General features: G+C 45.9%; 1 long non-coding RNA gene across 1 annotated transcript in view; it reads left to right on the plus strand.

Annotated features, from left to right (window-relative positions):
• The first annotated feature begins 3110 nt into the window (after window positions 1-3110).
• The window catches only part of LOC123465809, a 34458-nt gene continuing 12229 nt past the window's right edge, over window positions 3111-25339 (plus strand). Inside the window, exon 1 of the long non-coding RNA XR_006641124.1 lies at window positions 3111-3247. This is a non-coding gene — a long non-coding RNA (uncharacterized LOC123465809). The remainder of the gene's footprint in view (window positions 3248-25339) is intronic.

Raw genomic sequence — 25339 nt, forward strand, 5'->3', positions numbered from 1 at the left:
TTGTTCCTCACTGTCAAAGTTATCCAGGGTTTCTGTAGGGGAAATTAGAATTGGATGCCTCAAGTCCAAAGGAGCCCCAGGTCTTTTCCTTTTCAGAGTATTCCTCTCCTTTGTAAAGTGCTTCTGACTGCCAGTCAGTCAGTTCAGTCGCTCAGTCGTGTATAACTCTCTGTGACCTCATGGACTGCAGCATACCAGGTTTCCCTGTCCATCACCAACTCCCGGAGCTTGCTCAAACTCATGTCCTTTGAGTAGGTGATGCCGTCCAACCATCTCATCCTCTGTCGTCCCGTTCTCCTCCCACCTTCAATCTTTTCCAGCATCAGGGTCTTTGCCAATGAATCCATTCTTCACATTAGGTGGCCAAAGTATTGAAGCCTCAGCTTTAGCATCAGTCCTTCCAATGAATATTCAGAACTGATTTCTTTTAGGATTGACTGGATTGTTCTCCTTGCTGTCCAGGGGACTCTCAAGAGTCTTCTCCAATACTACAGTTCAAAAGCACCAATCCTTCAGCGTTCAGCTTTCTTTCTGGTCCAATTCTCACATCCCCATACATGACTAGTGAAAAAACCATAGCTTTGACTAGCTGGACCTTTGTCAGCAAAGTAATATCTCTGCTTTTTAATATGCTGTCTAGGTTGGTCATAGCTTTTCTTTCAAGGAGCAAGCATCTTTTAATTTCAAGGCTGCAGTCACCATCTGCAGTGATTTTGGAACCCAAGAAAATAAAGTCTGTTACTGTTTCCATTGTTTCCCCTACTATTTCCCATGAAGTGATGGGACCAGATGCCATGATCTTTGTGTTTTGAGTGTTGAGTTTTAACAGATGTGACTGCCAGATTGTTTAAATGTGAGCCATTCAGAGGCCATTGCTCTTCTGATCTTACCATATCTAATATTCACCCCAAAGATCTTTTCTTTGGGATAGATGAAATATTTCCCATTTTATAAGCTTTATAACACCAAAGCCCAAAACATGCAGACAAATTTCAGCAAAAATGGCACAAATTTCAGCATCCATGCACAGATGAACTGATTCCCTCAATCAGGTAAACAAGTTTACCCTACTACACAAATGAACTAATTACAGCTACCCTTTCAAAAAAAATAGCTCCCCAATGAATCGCTTCCAACTGAGCCAATTCCCAAATCAGGTAAATGTACCCTACAAAACAAATGAGCTAAATCTAACTAGGGTGGACTTGCCCCACAAGAACTAGTTTCCAAATGAACCAGTTCAGAGTGGAGTCCAACAACATTTTCCCTCTCCAACAGGGTACCCCAACCAAACTGGCTTGTCCCATACAGGAAAAGCACAAATTGGCAGGGTGGGGGTGGGGGAGGGGGGTGGGGATGGAAATGTTCCCAGTGTTCTCACTGGAGCGACTTACCCTCCAAAATTGAGCCCATGGGCTGTTAACACAAAAGGGTAACATAAAAACAAGCAAACTGGCTGAACTGGCAGTTGAATTGGATAGACTTACCCTACAAATGAAATGAAGTCCGTCAACTCTTAGAAGTTTGTCGGTTCCTTGTCTCAACTGCCAAGTGCTGGGGGCTGCTGGTACCATTACAGGGAATCTTGAAGGAAAGACCCTCAGGACAAATGGCCCCAGCAGCTGCCAGGGGCTTGCCCCAATATTCCCTGATTGGGGCCGGCTAGCCACCAGCAGCGAGGCTCCTGGCTGGCCAAGTTGTTAGGAGTCCAGGCTCGCTCTGCTCACCATATGACAGGCCGATGAATCTGTGAGATGAGGGGATGAGGCAAGGAAGAGACTTTATTCAAAGAAAGCTGATCAAGACAATGGCAGGCTAGTGCCTCAAAATAACCATCTTGTTAAGGCCTGGTTGCCGGGTTCTTTTCTGGATCAGAGATGGTTCTTTTCTGGATCAGAGATGGGGGTGGGGTGAAGTAAAAACTATTCAATCCTTGCAAATATCCCTAGAATGGCAAGCCTTACAGTCCTTCACAGGTGGGTTGCTCAGGTTATCTCCCTCAGGCAGACCATTATGAATGTTTATAATAACAAAAAAGGGATAAAGTCACAGAAGCAGATCCAGTGTAAATGTAAAATTAACCCTTCTCCATTATACTCTGTCCAGGTTGGTGATAGTCCTTTGAAATATGTCTTTGTCACAATGTATAAATCTCTGGTTGCAGGTCACTGAGGCATCTGATCTTTATCTAAAGATAGTTTAGTGAGATAAGCTTTAGAAACTCAGAGTGTCCCTTAATAGCTTAATTATTAGCAATATAACACAATAGCAAGGAACTAACTGGAAAGTGAGCTTTACAAACACAAACCTAATTAACAAAACTGGAATTTAATATTTAGTGAAACAAAAAAAAATTTTTTTCATTGTAAGGGCATTAGCCTTGCTGCCTGGGAAGGCTTTATTCCATTAAATAAAAATGAGCCTGTCGGTAGTAAGGCCAATTCTCAACCTCACAATCCAACGTTTCCTGGGGCCTTGACCCATGACCCAAGTACTCTAGTCCCTTGACCAGTGACATTTCTAATATTTCTTTGTAAATCAAGGATCACAGTCCCATCGCTCCTTTGATGCTCAAGCTGAAACCCACTGCAGCTGCCCTCACCAATCAAGGTCGTTTTAAGACGTCTTGTCCTCCAAGCAGCCTGCAGTCTCAACAGTAAGCGGTTTACCCCAAGTTTTCCAGGACTTCGCAGTCTCAGCTGCCTAGTTTGGGCTGAGACGATTGAGCCTGGATAGGACCACTGACCCCTCAACTGGGTCTACACAGGCCTGGGGCCTAGTTGTACCTGTGCACAGGAACCACTGGGCACCTTTCTAAATCGGGATTCCTGGCCTCCCCTGGCTGCCTGTGCAACGCACCCCCGGTTCCCCATGCCCCATGGTTTCCCATGCCCTGCGGAATCGCATCCACACCTCTCACGCCCTCTGTTTCCTGCGCCCACGCCCCCACGTCCACACCCCCCACGCTCTACAACATCACGTCCACGCCCCCCACGCCCTGCACTCCCACGTCCACACCCCACAGGCCCTGCGCCCCCGCACCCGCGCCCCCACCCCCACACCCACACCCCCATGCTCTGCGACCTCGTGTCTAGCCCCACCCCCACCTGTGTTCCCACATCCACGCTCCCCACGCCCTGAGTCCCCGAGTCCACGCAGCCTGGGTCAGCTGTTCGCTGCTTCTTTCCTGTCCTTGGGCTTCGCTGAGGCGTTTTGGAAGCTTGCTGTCCCCTCTCGTCGTCTCGCTGTGAGTAAACCCTCTCCGTGCTTCACCTCAGTTTGTTTTGCGTCAAACAAAACCAGCTTGGTGACGAATTTGGTGATGGATTTGGAAGTGGGCCGGGAAGGAGGAATTACAGGGGGACCTCGGCCCAAGGACTTCGCCCCTCCCAGGGACCGGGAGGCCCAGCCTGAGCCTTGGGTCCCTCTGCATCAGGGCCGCCTCCCCAGCCCTCATCGGGCACCCTGACCTCCTGTGCTGTTTCGTTTTGTGGCAGAAAAGCGGTTTTAGAGTTTGGGTAGGAAGATGTCCGGAGAAGGCGATTGCACCCCACTCTAGTACTCTTGCCTGGAAAATCCCATGGACGGAGGAGCCTGCTAGGCTACAGTCCATGGGGTCGCTAAGAGTCGGACACAACTGAGTGACTTCACTTTCACTTTTCACTTTCATGCATTGGAGAAGCATCAAGGGAAGTCTTTACAGAAGAATCGGACACAACTGAGTGACTTCACTTTCACTTTTCACTTTCATGCATTGAAGAAATCCCCACTCCAGTGTTCTGGCCTGGAGAATCCCAGGGACAGAGGAGCCTGGTGGGCTTCTGTCTATGGGGTCGCACAGAGTCGGACACGACTGACGCGACTTAGCAGCAGCAGCAGCAGCAGCAGCAGCAGCAGGAAGATGTCTTCTGGGTGTGTTGCCTTGTTAACGAGACGCACCTGTGCCAGGTCGTAGGCTTGTCCTGACCAGGGCAGGGCTCGAGGCCGGCTGGAGGGCTTTGGAGACTATTATGCAAAGTCTGGCATCTGAGGGGCTTCCCGGGTTGGGGTTGCTCAGCGATTAAGAACCCGTCTGCCAATTCAAGAGACACAGGTTCGATCCCTGGGTCAGGAAAATCCCCTGGAGAAGGGCATGGCAACCCACTCCAGTATTCTTCCTGGAGAATCCCATGGACAGAGGAGCTTGGAGGACTTCAGCCCACATGGGGCCGCAAAGAGCTGGACATGGCTGAGAGCTCACACCGCAGCTGAAACACCAGGGCTGGAGCCCAGGGCTCTGGTGTTTGGTCTCCTTTGTTCACGTCTGTTTATGTCTGACATGTCTGACTGGCTTAACTGTCGAGATTTGGCCTCTGAGTTATGGTTGATGAAAGAATGCCCCAGATCTTGGTTCTGTGCAAGAAACAGTTATCCAAAATGGTAATAAACTTAATATGCTGCTCAACTCTTAAGAAAATTATACAAATTAAGAAAATACACTTTAATCTGCATGAGGTTGTGTAGAGTACAGAAGTGTGTGGATGAGACAGCTGATGTGGAGAACTTCTTTTGTTAAACTTTTGTGGATAATTGTTGAAATTGGACAGTTGGAATAATATGGAGATCCTGTATGCTCTTTACCCAATTTCCCTCATAACTCCTGTGAAAAACTATAGTTAAACATAGGAACTAGCGTACTGACCCTGATACAGTCACATGCTAGGTTGCTTCAGTCATGTCCAGCTCTTTGTGATCGCATGGACTGTAGCCCACCAGGATCCTCTGTCCATAGGATTTCCCAGGCAAGAATACTGGAGTGGGTTGCCTTTCCTTCTCCAGGGGATCTTCCTGATCTAGGAATTGAACCCGAGTCTGCTGCATCACAGGTAGATTCTTTACAGACTGAGCATCAAGGGAAGTCTTTACAGACTGAGCTTTCAAGAAAACAGAACATGTAAGCGCCCACAAAAACCTTGTTCCTGACTTTAAATGGCTACACCTGCTTACCTCCTGTCCCTGCTACCTTATTCATCCTTATCTCCAGTTCTGTAATTTCCCCATTTTCATAGATGCTGTTTAAATTCAATCTTACGGTATGTAACCTTTGGCTTTTTTCACTCAGTAATTCTTTGGAGATTCATACAGATTGAGGGCTTCAGTGGTCTTTTATTTTTCATTGCCAAGTTACTGTATCATTGTATGAGTGTTGCTACTGCTAAGTCACTTCAGTCGTGTCCAACTCTGTGTGACCCCATAGACGGCAGCCCATCAGGCTCCCCCGTCCCTGGGATTCTCCAGGCAAGAACATTGGAGTGGGTTGCCATTTCCTTCTCCAATGCATGAAAGTGAAAAGTGAAAGTGAAGTCGCTCAGTCATGTCCAACTGTTCACAACCCCATGGACTGCAGCCCACCAGGCTCCTCCGTCCATGGAATTTTCCAGGCAAGAGTACTGGAGTGGGGTGCCATTGCCTTCTCCGTTGTATGGGTGTATTACAGTTTATTTACCTGTTGAATGACATTTGCGTTGTTTCCTGTTTTGTGTTATAATAAGTAAAGGTTCTGTAAGAAAAACAAGAATTGGTTATTGGCGACTAAGCTTCTTGGTCACCACAGCAAGGACCCTTACATTTCATTGCTGTGACCACTGGAAGCAAAGCGGCTTCAGAATGGGAGGTGCTAATTGCTACCCCCCTTCCTCCGTTGTGATTCCCTTAAACTGTGTTCACCAAAGTTGGGTGAGCTTGACTTATGAAACCACGCCCAAGGAAAAGGTGGTTTTCTTCCTGCCCACTTCTCCTCTACCGCCCCCCTGCCTTTCTCTCTCTCTCTCTCTCTCTCTGCATGGCCACAACATCCTATAGACTCCAGAGGAAAACAGCCTGGAAATAAATTCTTAAGTTATAGTACAAGTTTTCAACCAGATTTATTTTGTAAATGGGAAAGTGAAATGCTTTTTCACAGTCTCCTATGTTGTATCAGAATACACCTGTGCCAGGAAGATATAAAGTCCCACAGGGAAGGGACAAAACCTGTTTTGCTTGGTCTTAGTGAAAAGGAGGATGACTTGCTGTCAGTCAAACCCACCGGGGCACCTGATTGGGCTAGAAAGCTACCCAAACTCAGGTGGGGCAACATCTGTTAAAGCAAGTTCCCTTGGGGGTGTGAATGTGAGGTGGGTGGGATGGATCTAGGTCCACTCTTCTTCTGCAACTTTAAATTTATTTGGAAGAACAGTATGCCAATTTACAGAGATGACCCCAAGGGGGCAGAAAACATTGTTTCAATCTTTTTTTTTCCTCTTTCAATCAGCAGCCTGACCTGGGGAGATATTCAAAGTGTATTAAACACCCTTCTCACTTTAGAAAAATGTAGAATAGTGCAGAATAAAGCTCAGAAGGAGGCAGATGGGCTTCTACAGAAACCCCTGGTGACTCAGCTTGGGCTGCAGCAAGTGTAGCTGTGTGAGCAGGTCCCAGTTGGGATGTGAGTGCTGAGGACAGGCTGAAACGTGACCGTCATAGAGATTGCATTCTTGCAGTGCAGTGAAGAGGGGGCCAAAACAAAGAAGCCTTCAGTTCAGTTCAGTCGCTCAGTCATGTCCGAAAGAAGCCTTAATGAAGTAAAAAAGGTAAACCAGAAACTGAATGAGGAGCCTTCAGAATTTCTAGACAGGGTCTGTAAAGCCTACTGGCAATACAGATACAGACCATGAGGACCCAGGGAAAAATGATCCCATGATTCTCACTTTTCAGAGCAACTCTGACAACAGAAGAAGCTGCGAAGGATGGGGGGTACTTTAAGGATGCCGATGTCTCAACTTGTTGGAATGGCCTTGAGTCTGTGTTTGCAGGGATCAATTTCAGGAGAAAAGGAAACAATGGAGAATGAAATGGTCCATTGTGCTGGCGGCTGCCTGAACTCATGAAAAGTGAAAGTGAAGTCCCTCAGTCATGTCAGACTCTTTGCGACCCCATGGACTGTAGCCTACCAGGCTCCTCCATCCATAGGATTTTCCAGGCAAGAATACTGGAGTGGGTTCCCATTTCCTTCTCCAGAGGATCTTCCCAACCCAGGGATTGAACCTGGGTCTCCTGCATTGCAGGCAGATGCTTCACCATCTGAGCCACCAGGGAAGCCTGAACTCGTGAAAGAATGAACCAAACCACGACCCCCACAAGGGACTTGGGAAAAGGTAGAGATCCAACCAGTCCATTCTAAAGGAGATCAACTCTGGGTGTTCTTTGGAAGGAATGATGCTAAAGCTGAAGCTCCAGTACTTTGGCCACCTCATGCAAAGAGTTGACTTATTGGAAAAGACTCTGATGCTGGGAGAGATTGGGGGCAGGAGGAAAAGGGGACGACAGAGGATGAGATGGCTGGATGGCATCACCGACTCGATGGACGTGAGTCTGAGTGAACTCCGGGAGTTGGTGATGGACAGGGAGGCCTGGCATGCTGCAATTCATGGGGTCACAAAGAGTAGACACGACTGAGTGGCTGAACTGAACTGAACTGAACTGAGGAGGCCTTAAACCCCCATTCGAATGGGGCACCTAGTAGTGGGACCTTACTAATGTGTATACTGCAGGCAGGAGGGACCCTGGAATAGTGTCCCATGCTGCAACTCTTGAAGAAGGTAAACAGGTGGCACCTCCACTGCCCCAGGTAACTGACAATGACCAAGGGTGAGGCTGCCAAATCATCACTGCCTCCCACCTGGAGCTCTGGGTCACTTGGCAGATGGAAATCACTACATGGGAGTCAGGGAACTTGGTTTTAAATACCCGGCTTTCTAAACTTTCTTTGAGACTGTTAGTAGCAAGGGGCGTCAGAGGACCCTAGAGAAAAACTTTTCTCCAGTGGGGGAAGAGCCCCTAATAGCTTTCTGTCCATGCCTGATGGCCTCACTCCCTCTCTGGGATGAGATTGACTGAACTAAGTGCCAGTGTATTCCTCTGCACCTGGACACCGGGTGGATTTTAAAGCACCACCAGAGCAGTCCTGCGAGTTGTAGGCTCTACAGTGGCAGTTCTGGGAGAGAAACCCCAGAGGGCAAGTCTGGGGGATGGGCTATGGGGTTGCTGGGAAGAAGGGAGATGGCCACAGCCATACGGGTCAGGCTCTGCAGGGGGCAGGCATCCAGGCCTTATCCAGTATCCATGAAAAGGAGAAAGCAAACCCTGGGGTGTGGACTCCTAACAGCCTTCCTCCAGGATGACCCAGTATGCTTCTGATGGTCACTTTGTGATTGGCTGGTCCACAGCTGAGTGTTTGTACCTGACTGAAGAGCACTTAATAGGTTGTAGGAATGCATTGCTGTCCCTAGCCCATCCTCTGCTGACTTTGTCCAGAGACTCTTGTTGGGTGACCGTTACGGACTTGAAGAAGGCCTTTTCTGCACACCCTTGAGTTTTGAATCCCAAGTCTTCTTTCAAGTGGGAAGATGGACGTAAAGGAGTTAGCGCTTCCTCGGGGACTTACAAGTTCACAATACTTGAAGTCCTGGCCAGACTTGGAGGACCTTGAACTAAACAGAGAGGCCCTGCTCTAGGATCTAGATGATACTCTGATCACCAGGGGACAGAGGACACCTGAGACCAGGGTACCGGTTTGACTTCAAACTTCTTTTCTGAATGAGGCTATAAGGTGTCCAGGAAGAAGGCAGATTCTCAGCCATCTGCTAAATATTTGGGGTTTTGAACTCAAGGACAAAGAGCTGATGGGGGTGGGGTAGAGCTCTAACCAGGATTGCAGTTGCTACCGGAAGACTGTAGGGGTCCTGGGAGTGACTGGGCTCTGCCACATCTGGACCCCCAACTTTGGACTCAACAGAAAACTCTTCTCATGACACTTTTAAAGGAGGAGACAGGGACTTCTAGATTGGAATCTTGGAAGATGAACATCTAGAAGACTGGCTTCATCCCTGCTGGACAGGCTCTCAGGAGAACTGCAATGGGAAATGAAAACTATGCTGTAGAAGGAGGACCTTGACCAAAGTTGTCCAAACCTCACTGGTTCTAGACACTGGTTTCTCCCAGGGGCAGAGCAACCTCGACAGACCTCAAATTGCTGTTCAGAAGCAGGAAAAAAAAAAAAAAACCTGCAAGAAAGAAACTAAGGTGAGTGGGTTCGTGGCCGTGGTGGCTTTGTTCAAGTCGGACCCTTTGGAAAGGAACATAAAGACTTGCTAGGTTATGAGGAGGACGTATTCTTTTGTGATGCCTTTGTTTCTAACCTCCCAGGGTTGGGAGGACTCCTGCAGTGGTAGAAGTAGGTAATGATGAAGATTTTTGCTACATTGGTAGAAGAGGGTAATCTCTCTGGCAACAGCTCTGTCTTACAAAACCTGTTTCTGTACCAGCTTGTGCTGACCCCTTGGTTGTGCTGGTCAACTTTCTGACCACAGCTAACTTCACTGACTTCAGATGTAACCTATCAATTGAGTGATCACCTGTCCCCTCCTTTCCCTGGATCACTTCATTTCAGTCGTGTCCAACTCTTTGCAGTCGCATGGACTGCAGCACACCAGGTTTCCCTGTCCATCACCAACACCCAGAGTTTACTCAAACTCAATCCATTGAGTCGGTGATGCCATCCAACCATCTCATCCTCTGTCATCCCCTTCTCCTCCTGCCTTCAATCTTTCCCAGCATCGGGGTCTTTTCAAATGAGTCAGACATTTGCATCAGGTGGCCAAGTATTGGAGTTTCAGCTTTAGCATCATTCCTTCCAATGAATATTCAGGACTGATTTCCTTTAGGATGGACTGGTTGGATCTCCTTGCAGTCCAGGGGACTCTCAAGAGTCTTCTCCAGCACCACAGTTCAAAAGCATCAATTCTGCTGTGCTCAGCCTTCTTTATATCTAACTCTCAAATCCATACGTGACTACTGGAAAAACCATAGCCTTGACTAGACGGACCTTTGCTGGCAAAGTAATGTCTCTGCTTTTCAATATGCTGTGTAGGTTGGTCATAACTTTCCTTCCAAGGAGCAAGCATCTTTTAATTTCATGGCTGCAGTCACCATCTGCAGTGATTTTGGAGCCCCGAAAAATAAAGTCTGTCACTGTTTCCATTGTTTCCCCATGTATTTGCCATGAAGTGATGGGACCGGATGCCATGATCTTAGTTTTCTGAATGTTGAGCTTTAAGCCAACTTTTTCACCCTCCTCTTTCACTTTCATCAAGAAGCTCTTTAGTTCTTTTTCACTTTCTGCCATAAGGATGGTGTCATCTGCATATCTGAAGTTATTGATATTTCTCCCAGCAGTCTTGATTCCAGCTTGTGCTTCTTCCAGTCCAGCATTTCTCATGATGTACTCTGCATATGAGTTAAATCAGCAGGGTGACAATATATAGCCTTGACGAACTCCTTTCCCAATTTGGAACCAGTCTGTTATTCCATGTCCAGTTCTAACTGTTGCTTCTTTACCTGCAAATAGATGTATCCAGAGGCAGGTCAGGTGGTCAGGTATTTCCCATCTCTTGAAGAATTTTCCACAGTTTATTGTGATCCACACAGTCAGAGGCTTTGGCATAGTCAAAAAAGCAGAAGTAGATGTTTTTCTGGAACTCTCTTCCTTTTTTGATGATCCAGTGGATGCTGGCAATTTGATCTCTGGTTCCTCTGCCTTTTCTAAAACCAGCTTGAACATCTGAAAGTTCACAGTTCACGTACTGCTGAAGCCTGGCTTGGAGAATTTTGAGAATTACTTTACTAGTGTGTGAGATGAGTGCAGTTGTGCGGTAGTTTGAACATTCTTTGGCATTGCCTTTCTTTGGGATTGGAATGAAATCTGACCTTTTCCAGTCCTGTGGCCACTGCTGTGTTTTCCAAATTTGCTGACATATTGAATGCAGCATTTTCACAGCATTATCTTTGAGGATTTGAAATAGCTCAACTGGAATTCCATCACCTCCACTAGCTTTGTTCATAGTGATGCTTCCTGAGGCCAACTTAACTTCATATTCTAGGATGTTTGGCTCTAGGTACGGGATCACACCATCATGGTTATCTGGGTCATGAAGATCTTTTTTGTATAGTTCTCCTGTGTATTCTTGCCACCTCTTCTTAATATCTTCTTCTAGGTCCATATCATTTCTGTCCTTTATTGTGCCCATCTTTGCATGAAATATTCCCTTGGTATATCTAATTTTCTCAAAGAGATCTCTCGTCTTTCCCCTTTTATTATTTTCCTCTATTTCTTTTCATTGATCACTGAAGAAGACTTTGTTATCTCTCCTTGCTATTCTTTGGAACTCTGCATTCAAATGGGTATATCATTCCTTTTCTCCTTTGCCTTTCGCTTCTCTTTTCACAGCTATTTGTGAGGCCTCCTCAGATAACCATTTTGCCTTTTTGCATTACTTTTTCTTGGGGATGGTTTTGATCACTGCTTCCTATACAATGTCATGAACCTCTGTCCATAGTTCTTCAGGCACTCTATCAGATCTAAACTCTTGAATCTATTTGTCACTTGCACTGTATAAGCGTAAGGGATTTGATTTAGGTCATACCTGAATGGTCTAGTGGTTTTCCCTACTTTTCTTCAATTTCCATCTGAATTTGGCAATAAGGAGTTCATGATATGAGCCACAGTCAGCTCCCAGTCTGTTTTTGCTGACTCTTTAGAGCATCTCCATCTTTGGTTGCAAAGAATATACGCAGTCTGATTTCTGTATCAACCATCTGGTGATGTTCATTGTGTAAAGTCTTCTCTTGTGTTGTTGGAAGAGGGTGTTTGCTATGACCAGTGTATTCTCTTGGGGAAAACTCTGTTAGCCTTTGCCCTACTTCATTCTGTACTCCAAGGCCAAATTTGCCTGTTTCTCCAGGTGTTTATTGACTTCCTGCTTTTGCATTCCTTTTCCATGGATAAAACCCCTAAAAATCCTGAACGTTAGCCATGGCTGGCATCCCCTGTGCCCCTTGATGGTCCATCTTTGCAGTGTCAGTTACCAGCCTTGGGCTGGTGCTGCCTTGATAGCTGGTGCAGGAACTATTTTTTGTTGGGGTGAATGTTAATGTGGAACCAGAAATAAGAAAATACACTCAGGCGAGTGCTAAGTAGTTCGACTCTTCAAGCCCCTGTTGGGTCTCCTTACAGCAGAAAGTTGCCAAAGCTGCCCTCACCCCTTTACCCAGATTGAGGCACAATCACAAATGGGGGGGTCAGTGAACCCAGAGCCTGCAGGCTATACCCATTCTACCTGCTGTCCCTAATCAGGGTTGTGAAGGCTTGCATGTCCTCCAAGCAGTTCAGAGCCTAATCAATTAGCTGTTTATCTGAGTTTTCCTCTAGGGACTTGGAGGCGGCTCTGTTGAGTGTGGGCTGAGCTGATTGAGATGGGATAGGACCATCTCAACCACCAACACCTCACCTGGGTGAGGACCACCAACACCTCACCTGCTGAGGTGAGCTGATGACCTTGTGAACATGCAGAGGCTTGGAGCCTAGTCACGTCTGTGCACAAGGATGTTTAGGCACCTTCTTAATCCTAGTGCCCAGGCGGCCCTGTTCACTGTCCCATCAGTACTCCAGCTCCATGACTCCTGGGAGGCAGACCTGAGATTTGTTCTCCAGTCTCCTCACTTGGCTGCCTCATAAATAAGCCCTATTTGCTGACAACCTTGGCATCTCGGTGTCTTGGCTGGCTGTGCGCCTGGCAGAACGAACCTGGTCCACTAACAGTGACAGTACTTCACCTGTGACATGTTGTCTAGGAGGGTGCCTGCATGCTTCATCCCCAGAAAGCCACTGATGGGCAACCCGGTGCAGCTGGGCTCAGCATCCTCAGATGCCAGGCCTTGCCAGTCAGTCCTGAAGACCATGTACCTCGTTATCAGAAGTGACTGGTCTTCTAATTGTTCAGAGCTTGGAGGCAAGTCTGTCTTCCCTCTTGTCTGGAGCACTTCCTGAGTGGGGGCGTAAGGTCAGGGAGACCCAGGGCAGCAGGAATTCTGTGTGACCAGGATCCAGGGCGGGTGTGGACTGGTGTCAGGAGTGCTTTTCCAGATCCAGCTGTCTAAAGATGGTGGGCTCTGAACTTGAAGGACGAGGGTCCAGTCCCCTAACCACTCTGGGAAATACCATCATTTGAGGGGCCAGGGGGTGAGGGGTGGTCCTGCACCGATGGTGGATGCTCCTCAGGGGACCCTGGATCAGTAAACAGACATCTCTCCCGGGCAGCTGCTACCCATGCAGGGGGTGTCCCATGGACGTAGGCGCCCTCTGTTCTGTGCTCTGCAGATGCTGTGTTTCTTACTAATCAAAGGTTTGTGGCAACCCTGCCTTGAGCAAATATGGTACCAGTTTTCCAACAGCATTTGCTCACTTTGTCATAATTTAGTTACTCTTGGGGTATTTCAGACTTTCATTATTTGATTCGTGATCAGTGATCTTACTTTTCTGACTTGGAAGGCTCAGTTTCTGGTTAGCACTTTTTAGCAGTGAGGTATTACAGTGTGTGCACTGTTCAGACCTAAGTCTATACACATAGAAGACTGCAGCGTAGTGTCAGCGAGCCTTATATGCACTGGATACCAGTTCACATGGGTCACATTGTGTGGTCAAGTCCTGGTGATAGACATGAGCCCAAGTTCTCTCCCAGGTCTGCCTGTCATTTGCTTCAGGGGGAGCCTGTGGAGTTCTGGGAGAAGGACTGGGGGTCCAGGAATGCTGTGGGCCCCGCTGAACTGTGGAGAAGGGACAGTCTGGGCCAGAGTGACAGTGACAAGTGGGCTGGACTGGGGAGGGTCACAGTCTCTCGCGGACCAGATTGTAGTCAGGCTCCTCTGAGTGGCTGCCAGCGAGGTCCTGACTCCTCAGGCTTCGGGGTCTGTCTCTTTATTGTCCAATTTTATCAAGATTCCTGTTGAGTCCGATTAGTCAGAGCTCGCCAGGCTCAACATCAGACCAGACTGCTGGTCCCCCACTCCCTGATACTGAGGTCTGATCCCCTGCCTGTCTTCAGCATGAATCCTGTACGTCGGTTTAGTGGGGTCATTCTGCTGCAGTCTGAGTGTGTATCCCCCCAAAACTCAGGTTGAATCCAAATGCCCAGGGTGGTGGTGTTGGTCTTTGGGGAGTGATGAGGTCATGAGGGTGGAGCCCCCCATGAAAGGGATCAGAGCGCCCCCAACCCTTCTGCCACTTGAGGACACAGGGAGAAGGCATCGTGTGTGAACCAGGAAGGGGCCTCACCAGACACTGAATCTGCGGTGAGTTGATCTTGGATGTCTGTCCTCCAGGCTCTGAGGATTCAGCTCATGGTCCTGCTGTTATGAGTTCGACAGATGCACCCCCACCCTGCCATTTCCTCTCACTGACTTCCTGTTGGTGGCCCCACCCTGCTCCTGGCTGTCACCCCCAGAGTGGGATGTGAGCCTGACCTCACCCCCACATCAAAGTCCACGGAGGAATGAATCTCTCTTTCCTGGATCTTCTGCTGTCCTGACAAGCATCTGGGGATGAACAATGATGGGACCCAAGAATGGAGGAGTGGCCACCATGTGTCCTGTCGGGCAGCATCCTCATGTGTCTGCTATTGGGACCAGCTGCCTCCTGAATTCACAGAGGAGAGAGCATGGGGCTGAGATTTGCTGGGCTGAGTCCATTCTTGTCTTGGTTTTCATTTGTAGTAACCATTAAAATGTATTCAACCCATTACATATTGACATAACATTTCCTGTCTTATAGAACTGCTTTCCAAAACCAATCATTCATTGAGAAGAGTAAATTATTGTTTATTTTTGCCAATTTATCCTTAACTTAAATAGTGAGGAGAGCTCACACCTGTTTCAGTGTCTGTTGGTTGTACCAGACTGGTGCCTGGAACCCTGGCCCATAAGTAAGGAAATAGTAGGGAGGGAAAGGTACACGGGGCTAGTGGGGACCCAGCCATTCCAGGGAGCTGTGCCGGTGGCCTGGCTGTGGTGTGGGGACTAGGGCTCTTACCTTGAGAGCAGAGTCACTGGGGTGGGGGGGGGGCAGTTCTTCAGCTGAGGACGGCTGTGTGGTGACTTTCAGGAATGGGGTGGCTCTGCCATGTGGACCAGGCTGTGACGGGGAGCCAAGGTGGAGGCTGGGAAGATGGGGAGACGTGGACGGAGGTGATGGTGAGGGTTCTGGGCACGTTCTGCAGGTGCAGCCGGCGGGACATGCTGACGGAGTGGCATCCAGGAAGGTCCTAGGAGTATTGACTTAAACAACAGTGAGTGAAGATGCGCCCTTTACGGAAGCAGCTGAGGAAAGACAAGAAGAGGCTGGTTTGGGGGTGATGTGGGGCTCAATGGGTTTTGGACACCCTGGAGTCACCTGGGGGAAGCTGGCTGTGCAGCTGGAGCAGAGGGAAAACCTGGGAGCCTTGGGGGACAGGCCTGACTGAGACCCGCGAGGAAGGTGGGCTGGCCTCTGGAGCGCACAGTGGCGAGGGGTCTTGGGGAGGTGGAGGGACCGAGACAAGGTTGTGTCCAGGATCTGCAAGGAGGAACCTTGAGATGGGGAAGTGAATGTGTGAGTGCCCTTGAGGGTCAGGCATGGGGGCCACCATGGCAGGGGGCATGCCACAAGGGAGCCAAGCCCGTCTCAGGAAGACAGAGGGCGGGGGCTGCCGTGGACGTGGGATCGCGTGTGAAGGAGGCTCTTTCAGGGTTCTCTGTGAAGAGGAATAGTGGCAGTTGAAGATGTGAGATCCAGGAGGTCTCAGTGTCGGGAACGGTCACTGCACGTTTGTGGGCTGTCACCAAGCAGAAGGGGTGACTGTCAGGGAAATGGGCAAGTGATGGTGGAGGAGGGCAGCTGAGAAAGGCCTGGACAGGCTTGGGCACTGGCGGGAAGAGGCTGGGGGGAGGCTGGTCCGGGTCCCCTGAGGCAGAGGGGTGGAATGATGGTGAGAAGATGTGGACCTTCTTTCTGTGCAGAGAGAGGCCACGTGGTCTTCAGGCCATGAGGACTTGGGCGATGCTGGGGGCCTGAGGGGAACACACTCAGGCCAGGCATCAGGACCTCGCGGTTGGTGGCTGTGCGTTTAGCAAGAGGCTGGTCAGTAGGGCGTGGACTCGCAGTGTGACTGCAGGCCTGGGGTGGGCTCAGATCTCCCTAGCTGCCTCTTTTGTAAATACTGCTGCTGTGAAGTTTGAGTTGCACGTTTTTTTTCAAGTTAGTGTTGTCATTTTCTTTGTATATGTACCCAGGAGTGGGATTGCTGAATCTCTTGTTAGTTCTGTTTTTAATTTTTTCCACTACTGTGTTCTGCCTAGTGGCTGTACCAATTTACATTCCCGCCAGCAGTGTAGGAGCGCTCCCTTTAATCCACATCCTCACCAGTGCTCATTCCCTTTTTGAGGATATCCAGTAAAGAATCTGCCTGTAATGTGGGAGACCCAGGTTCGATCCCTAGATGGGGAAGAGCCCCTGGAGAAGGGAGTGGCTACCCCACTCCAGTATTCTTGCCTGGATAGTTTTCAAGGACAGAGGAGCCTGGCAGGGGTCCAGGGGGTCACAAAGAATCAGGCATGACTGATGACTAAATGCTTTTTACTTTTCATTTTGACAAGTACAAGGTGAAACTTCACTATGGTTTTGACTTGCATTTCCCTGATAAGCCAGTGATGTTGAACATCTTTTCATGTGCCTCTAGGGGATTTGCATTTCTTCTTTGGAAAACTGTCTTTTCAGTTTCTCTGCCCATTTTTTAATCAGAATGTTCATTTGATACTGAGTTGTATGAGCTGTTTTATATACTTTGGATATTAACCTTTCATTGGTCATATTATTAGCAAGTATTTTCTCCCTTTCAGCAGGTTCTTTTCATTTTGTCAGTGATATCCTTCACTGTGCAAAAATATTAAGGTTTAATTGGGTCCCATTTGTTTGTTTTTGCTTGTTTGTGTTAGGAGAAAAATACAGAAGATACTGCTGTGATTTATATCACATGTGTGCCTATGTTTTCGTCTAGGATTTTTGTGGTTTCTGGTCATACCCTTAGGACTTTAATCCATTTTGATTTTATTTTTCTAGGTGGTGTGACTGCATGTTCTAATTTTGTTCTTTTACCTGTGTCTGTCCAGTCTTGCCAGCACCACTTATTGAAGAGATTGTTTCCCCAGTGCCGGGGACCAGCCCCGGCTGATCCAGGGTATTCGAAGGAGAGACGGCTAGGCGAGGGTCAGGGAACAACTGCTTAATTACACTTTAATTAAGGATACAAAGAGTAATAGAATAAGGATAGCTCAGTGAGGAAATTCAGTGGAGAAAAGCGGCTGAAATAAGGATAGTTCAGTAGGAAAATTCAGTGGAGAAAAGAAGCTGAGTGGCTTGGTTTACGCGGAAAATCAATATAACCCGTGACACCAGGTTAGCTCTGACCACGGAGGCCGCAGGCGCCCTCTCGAATAGCGGGAGGTGCCCCACCTTAGACACCTTCTCGAGTGGGTCTTAGAAGCCCAGGCAAATAAATGGTCGCAGAGGACATCCGCACTCCAGATGGACACTCAGCTGGAATTTGGGAGAGAGAGTGACATGGGGAGACCAAGTTTCAGTGAACAAGGCCCGCACTTTATTTTCCAAAGTAGTTTTTATACCTAAAGTTGTGCATAGAGGATAATGGGGGAAGGGGTGGAGTCATGCAAGGACAGCAGTTCCTGGTCCTAATCGAAGCCAGGCTTTCAAACTTATCATATGCAAAAGTTCAGGTGATTGACATCATCTTCTGGCCCGGAGGCCTGTTAACATTTTAAGCAACTTATTTTTCTCTAAAGGTGATTATTCCAAAGTCAGGCACCAGCCTTCCAAAAAGCATTAGACAAAGCTGCATTTTACATTTCTATACACCCATTATATCAATCAATACACTGCCAAAGACACAGTAGGTAAGGAGTATGGAGACTTAGCAGCAAACATTGGCCCAACAAGTGAAAAACCCTTCACCAATACATTTTCTAATCAATCTTTTAACTACTCAAAGGAATCTGTGTTTAGGCAGTTTAGAACATCTCCTGCCTCTCACAGTTGGGAGGCTCTGAACAATCACATGTGGCCGGAAAAACCCATTCAGGCAGGCTAGAGGATTTCCAAAGGAGTTTGTAGGTTGAAACACTGTCACATCCAGGAATTATTAACTGGAGCTGTAAGCTAACTCTTTTTTCAGAGAGAGGTAATGGGGGACAGCCCCCCGTAAAGTCAGAGGTGTAGGTGAAAGCACAAAGCACAAAGTAGGCCGACTCTGGTTTTGGGGGTAGATGCTCGAGAATTTCCAGGGGGACTCCTGAGGCTCGATCCCGCCTTTGCGTATGCCGAGCCTCCTTCCTCATGACCTTTGTCATGGGCGGAGTGCCTCACGCTGGCTCCCGGCAGTGATAGAATTCCAGTTGAGCTATTACAGATCCTCACTCAATATGCAATATGCCGGCTCCCAGCACCCCAGTGTGTATTCTTGCCCCTTTTGCTGATTCATCATGAGTGCATGGGTTACTTTCTGCAATCTGTCCTGTCCCATTGGTCTGTGTGTCCTTTTTTTGCCAGTGTTGTGTGTTTTGATCAGCTTTGTAGTCTGAAGTCAGGGAATGGGACCATACTTAAGGTGGCTTTGGTTCTTCAAATTCTCTTGGTTTTCCATACAGACCTCAAAATTATCTGTTGCAGTCAGTGAACACTCTCATTGATGTTTCATAGGGGGTTGTATTGAATTTCAGGTGACATTGGGTAGTACGGTCATTTTGACAATATTGATTATTCTAATCCAAGAACATGGTCTGTCCTTTCATACAGTGGTGCTGTGTCACTCACCAGTGTCTCTATTGTTTCCTCACTACAGGTGTTAGCCACGTTAGGTAAGCTTATTCCTAGTTATTTCTTTTCTTTTTTTGGTGTGATTGTAAATAGGATTGTTTCCTTAATTTCTCTGATAGCTTGTTAGTGTGCACAAATAACGCATTTCTGTATATTAATTCTGTATCCTGCAAACTTACCAAATTCATTGAGCTCTACTAGTTGTCTAGTAGCACGTTTGGGATTTTCTGTGTAGAGTATCATGTCACCTGGAAACAGTGACAGTTTAATTTCCAATTTAGATTCCTTTTATTGCTTTCTACCACTAGGACTTTTAAAACTATGTTGACTAAAAATGGCTAGGCTGGACATCCTTGTCTTGTTTCTGATCTTAGAAGGTATGTTTCTTCTTTTCACTGTTGAGTCTGATGTTAATTGTGCACTTATGTACATGGTCTTTATGCTGAGGTATGTTTCCTCTATACCTACTTTCAGGTTTTATCATAAATGGCTGTTGACCTTTGTTAAAAGTTTTCTCTGCATTTACTGAGATGGTAATATGGCTTTGATGTGATTTCTTACTGTGGTGTATCACAAGGACAGTGGATACTGAGCCATCCTTCATCCCTAGGATAAAACTCACTTGATCTTGATGTGTAGTCCTTTTAATGAGTTCCTGGATTTCCTTGGTAATTCACTGAGGAGTTTGCATCTATGTTCATCATTGTTATGGGTGTGCAACTTTCTTGTTTCTGTGAGTTGTCTGGTTTTGGCCATAGGGTGATGCTGGCCTCAGAATGAGTTCAGAAGTGTTCCTTCCTCTGCAGTTTTTGTGGAATAGTTTCAGTAGGGTCAGTATTAACTCTTCTCTAAATGTCCAGTAGAATTCACCTGTGAAGCCATCTGGTCCTGGACTTCTGTTAGTTGGGAGTTTTAAATAACTGGTTAAATTTCAGTACTGGTAATTGGTCTGTTGGTGTTTTCTATTTCTTCTTGGTTTAGTCTTGGGAGATTGTACATTTCAGATAATTTGTTCATTTCTTCTAGCTTGTTTATTTTATTGATATATAGTTATTCATAATAGTCTCTCATGATCTTTTGTATTTCTGTGGTGCCAATTTTAACTTCTTTTTTATTTCTGAATTTTATTGATTAGGGCCCCCTCTCTTTTTTTCATGACTGAGTCTGTTTAAAGGTTTATCAGTTTTGTTTCACTCTTCAAGAAACCAGCTGTTTGTTTCCTTGATCTTATCTGTTTTTCAACTTATTATTCACTTATCTCCTCTGATCTTTAAGATTTCTTTCCTTCTCAATTTGGGATTGTTTATTCTTTATCTGTTCCTTTGGGCACAAGTTTAGAATGTTAGAGATTTTTTTTGTTTCCTGAGGTAAACTGGTATCACTGCAACTTCCCTCTTAGAACTGCCTTTGTTGCATCTGATAGATTTTTTTTGATCATTGTGTTTTTGTTGTCATTTGTCTCCAAGTGTTTTTTTAAATTACTACTTTGACTTCTTCAGTGACTCATTGGTTATTTAGTAGTGTATTGTTTACCCTCTATGAGTTTGTGCTTTTTGCAGTTTTCTTGTTGATTTATAGTCTCATAGTGTTGTAGTCAGAAGAGATCACTGATATTTCCTTTTTCTTAATTATCAAGGCTTGTATTGAGGCTTAGCATGTGTTGTATCCAGGGGAATGTTCCATGTGCACTTGAAAAGAATATATATTCTGCTTTTGAATGGAATAACCCAAATGTGTGTGTGTGTGTGTGTGTGTGTGTGTGTACACATATATAAAGTCCATCTGAACCACTGTGTCATTTAAGGCTGGTGTTTCCTTATTGATTTTTCTATCTGGGTGATCTGATCATTAAGTCCTCTGTTATTATTTTGCTTCTGTCAGTTTCTCACTTTATGTAAATACTAGTTTATATGTGTAGGTGCACCTACTTTGGGGGCATGTATATTTACAATGAAAGAAAGTGAAAGTGTTAGTCGCTTAGTTGTGTCCAACTCTGCGACCTCATGGACTGTAGCCTGCCAGGCTCCTCTGTCCAGGGTATTCTCCAGGCAAGAATACTGGAGTGGGTTGCCATGCCCTCCTCCAAGGGTATATTTTTGGATTCATCTCTTGGTAATTATACACAATCCTTTGTTTCTTGTAACAGTGTTTGTTTTAAAGTCTGTTTTGTCTGGTAAGTATTGCTACCTTGACTTTCTTTTGGTTTCCATTTGTATAGACTACCACTTTTCATCCCCTCACTTTAGTCTGTATCTTTAGATGTAAAGTGAGTGTCTTGTAGGCAATGTATACAGGGGTTTTGCTTTAGCGTCCTGTTATTCTGTCTTTGGATTGGAGCATATAGGCCATTTACTTTAACTTTTGATTTGTATGCACTTAATGCCATTATGTTTATTATGTCAGGGTTGTTTTTTATTCCTTTATGTACTTGGAGTTTTAATGACAATCTTCAGCGTTTAAATTTCCTGTGTTCTTTGTATCACTGTGGAGCATTGTTGATTGGGGTTTGTCATTACCATGAGGTTATATAATCTGTATATGTGACTATTTTAAGTTGCTGTCCCCGAATTTTAGATGCATTTTAACAATCCTGCATTTTTACTGGCCTCTCCTTAGGTTACTGTCGTTGTCATATTTTACACCCATTTTGTAGATGATTATACTAAATTAAATTTTAACCTTCTTACCAGTTGTGTGCATAATTTAGTAGCTTTACTAAAATTTTTGCCTTTATTATTGAGTGTTTTCCTTTTATAAGTTTCATGTTTTAGTTGTGGCCTTCTCTTTCTTTGCTTAGAGAAGTCCTGTAACATATCTTGTAAAGCTGGTTTGGTGGTGCTGGACTTTTTAGATTTTCCTTGTGTATGAAGTTCTTAAACTCTTCATCAAGTATGAATGAAAGTCTTACAGGACAGAGTATTCTTGGTCACGTTACATATATTGTGCTGCTCACTTCTGGCCTGTGAGTTGGTGTTGAGAAGTCAACTGAAAGCGTTATGGTAGTTTCCCTTGTTGTTACCTGTTGCTTTTTCTTTGCTGCTTCTGATGTTCTGTCCAACCTTTGCCATTTTACTTATAGTGTGTCATGATGTGACCCTCTTTGGGTGAATCCTGTTTGGGACTCTCAGTGCTTCCTGGACCTGGAAGTCTGTTTACTTCTCTGGTTTGGGAAGTTTTCAGCTCTTTCTTCTAACGTGTTCTCTATTCCTTTGCTCTTCCCTTTCTAGGGCCTTTATAATGTGAATATTAGTTACTTGATGTCCCAGATGTCTCTTAAACTACCATTTCTTATTTTTTCTGTTCAGCATCAGTGATTTTCACTACTGCCTTTCAGCTCATTGATCTGTTCCTCTGCTTCAATCTGTTGATGTCTTCTGCTGTACTGATTTCAATTATATTCTTCATCTCTGGTGGGTTTTTAACATTTTTTTAACTGTTTAAAACTTCTCTTTTCTTACTCGGTTAATCTGTTCGTCTCCTTAGTTCTTCAATCAGCTTTATGATCATCCTCCTCAGGTAGATTCCTTGTCTTCACATAACTTCTAAGAAGAACTGGTTCCTTCATTTGGACCATGTTCCTCTGTCTCCTCATCTTGCCTAAATTGCTGCACTTTGTGTAGGTGATGTTTGGTTCATTTTCCTGAACTTGGACAAGTGGCCCCTGTAGGAGACATCCTCCGTGTCCCAGAAGCATACTCCCCTCTTGTGACCAGAGCTGTATGCTCTAGGGTTCCCCATGAAGGCTGCATAGGTCCTGTGCATGATATTCAAGGCTGAATACTATGAGTGGTCTGTCTGGTAGGCGTGGCTGGCCCTCCCATCCATTGGGTTGCCAGGCCCTGCCTTGCACAGAGGCTGCTAGATTTTGGTTGTAGGGGGAGGTCCTGAGAGGGTGGCTGCAGAATCATGGGGGATCCCCAGGGCTAGTGCTGACTCACAGGTGGGCTAAGTGGAGCTCCAGGTAATCCCAGGGCTGTTCCCCACCCGTCAGGTGGTGACACTGGGTCCTGGGGGCGAGTGCTGGCCCTTTGGCAGGAAGAGCCAGTCCTGGGGTCTGGCTGAGGGCCTCTGAGCTCCTTGGCTGGTGTCAGACTGCTGATGGGTGGCGTGACACCTGATGCTTGTGTTGGCCTGCTGGTGAGTGGGCTGGGTCCTGTCACAGCAGGCTGTAGTTGTCCTGCAGCTGGTATCTTCCCACTGCTAGGTGAGGATGGTGTCAAGGCTGGAGCAGGCTTACTGGTGGGCAGGGCCGGGTATGGGGTCTCTGGCTGCAGGACTCTGGGTGTCCCTGATCTAGGGCCTGTGCACTGCTTGTGTGTGGGGCCAGGTCCCGGGCCCTCTGGTGGGCAGGGCCATGTCTGGGGCATCTGAGAGCTGGCGGGTGGGGTGGTGGTGGGGCACTTAGAGAGGCCCTCTGGTGGGTGGGGCTTATCCTTGCCCAGTTGGTTGCAGAGCCTGAGCATCCCAATCCTGGTGCCCACAGGCTGTTGGGTAGAGGCAGGGCTGGGCCCAGAGGCTGACCAGCTAGAGGGAGGATCCCACAGTGGTGGTGGCTGGCACGTGTCCATGTGGGACAGTGAGATCCCAGATGGCTGTTCCCAGTGGCTGTAAACCCAGGACAACCAGTCTCCTGAAAGTAAGCCCTACTGTCCTTCAAAAGCGAACTGTCTAGGGGCTTGTCTCCCTGTTACAAGACCCCCATTCTGGGGAGCCTGGTATGGGACCCCGACCTCTTGCTCCTTGGGGAGAACCTCTGCAGTTGTAACTGTTCTCCTATGTTTGGGTGACCCACTCTGGGGGATGGGTCCTTCTCTCTGGAAGTATGTTGTTTCGGGAGTACAACATAGTGACTCAGTGTTTTTACAGATTATACTCCATTATAAATTCTTACACAATAATGGGTACAGTTCCCTGTGCTATGCAGTTGAACCTAGTTGCTTATCTGTTTTATGTATTCATATTTGCCCCATTTTGTGTCTCCCTGCTTCATCTCCCCTTTGGTAACTGTAAGTTTGTGTGTCTGTTTCTGTCGTACACATACATTCGTTTGCATTTCTTAGATTCCACATATGAAGTGATACCATATAGTATTTGTCTTCTCTGACTTGTTTCTCTAAGCATAATATTCTCCAGGTCCATCCATGATGCTGCAGATGGCATTATTTCATTTTATTTTAGTCTTTTTCCCATTGTGTGTTTGTACCTTCTTTATCCCTTCTTCTGTTATTGGGCACTTAGGTGCCTTCCGTATCTTGGCTGTTTTAAGTAGTGCAGCTATGGACATTGTGGTGCACGTATGTTTTCAGATTAGTATTTGTGTGTGTGTGTGTATGTTTTTCCAAAATGAGCCCAGGAGTAGAAATGCTGGATCCTGTGCTAGTTGCAATTTTGTTTTTTTTTTTTTTAAGGAAACTTTGTGCTGTTTTACATAGTGGCTATACCATTTTACATTCTCATAAAAAGAGTACAAGAGTTCCCTATTCTCTACATCTTCCCTGACATTTATTATTTGTACCTTTTTGATGGTGGCCATTCTGACTGATTTGGGATGAAACCTCATTGTAATTTTGGTTTGCATTTCTCTTTTAATAACCAGTGTGGAGCCTCTCTGCACGTGCCTGTTTGCCATCTATGTGTCTTCTCTGGAAAAAATGTTTGTTGGAATCTTCTAGCCATTTTTTTGATTGGATCTTTTTTTTTTTTTTTGGTACAGAGTTGTATGAGCTGTTGGTATATCTTAGTTATTAACCCCTTGCTGGTCATGCCATTTGCAAATAGTACTTTCCATTCAGCCGTTTTTTTGTTGATGACTTTTGTGCAAAAGCTTTTATGTGTAATTTGGTCTCATTTGTGTGTGTCTTTTTAAATTATTGTTTGTTTTGTTTGCCTCAGTTTCTTTGGTTTTAAGTGACTGAATCAAGAAATAGTGCTATCATATATGTCAGAGGCTCCTATCTTCTTTTGTATGGATTCTATGGTTTTATGTCTTATATTTAGGTCTCAAAATAATTTTGAATTTAGCATGTTCTGTCACCTCACATAGTAGAATTATCTTTTTTTTATATGTGATCGTCCAGCTTTCCTAGCACCACTTGTTGAGGTGGTCTTTTCTCCATTGTATAGTCTTGCCTCCTTTGTAGATTAATTGACAGTAGGTATGTCAGTTTATTCCTAGGCTCTATACTCTGTAACATTGCTGTATATCTGTTTGTCTACCAATACAACACTGGTTCAATTACTGAGCTTCGTAGTATAGACAGAAGTCTGGGAGTATCATACTTCCAGCTTTGCTCTTTTTTTTAAAGATTGCTTTGGAAATTTGGAGTATTTTATAGTTCTCTACTAGTTTTTTGATTATTCTAGTTCTGTGAATAATATTCTCACAGTTTGATAGGGATTGACTTATATGTGTAGATTGATTTACGTATTATGGCCATTTTAATAATTCTTTCAATCCAAGAGCATGAAGTATCTTTCCATTTCTTTTAATCATCTTCTATATTTTTTAACAATGTTTTTTATTGTTTTTAGCCAATAGTCTTTTCACTGCCTTGGTTAAGTTTTATT

This window comes from Bubalus bubalis, chromosome 5 (genome assembly GCF_019923935.1).
Source record: "Bubalus bubalis isolate 160015118507 breed Murrah chromosome 5, NDDB_SH_1, whole genome shotgun sequence".
NCBI lineage: Eukaryota > Metazoa > Chordata > Mammalia > Artiodactyla > Bovidae > Bubalus > Bubalus bubalis.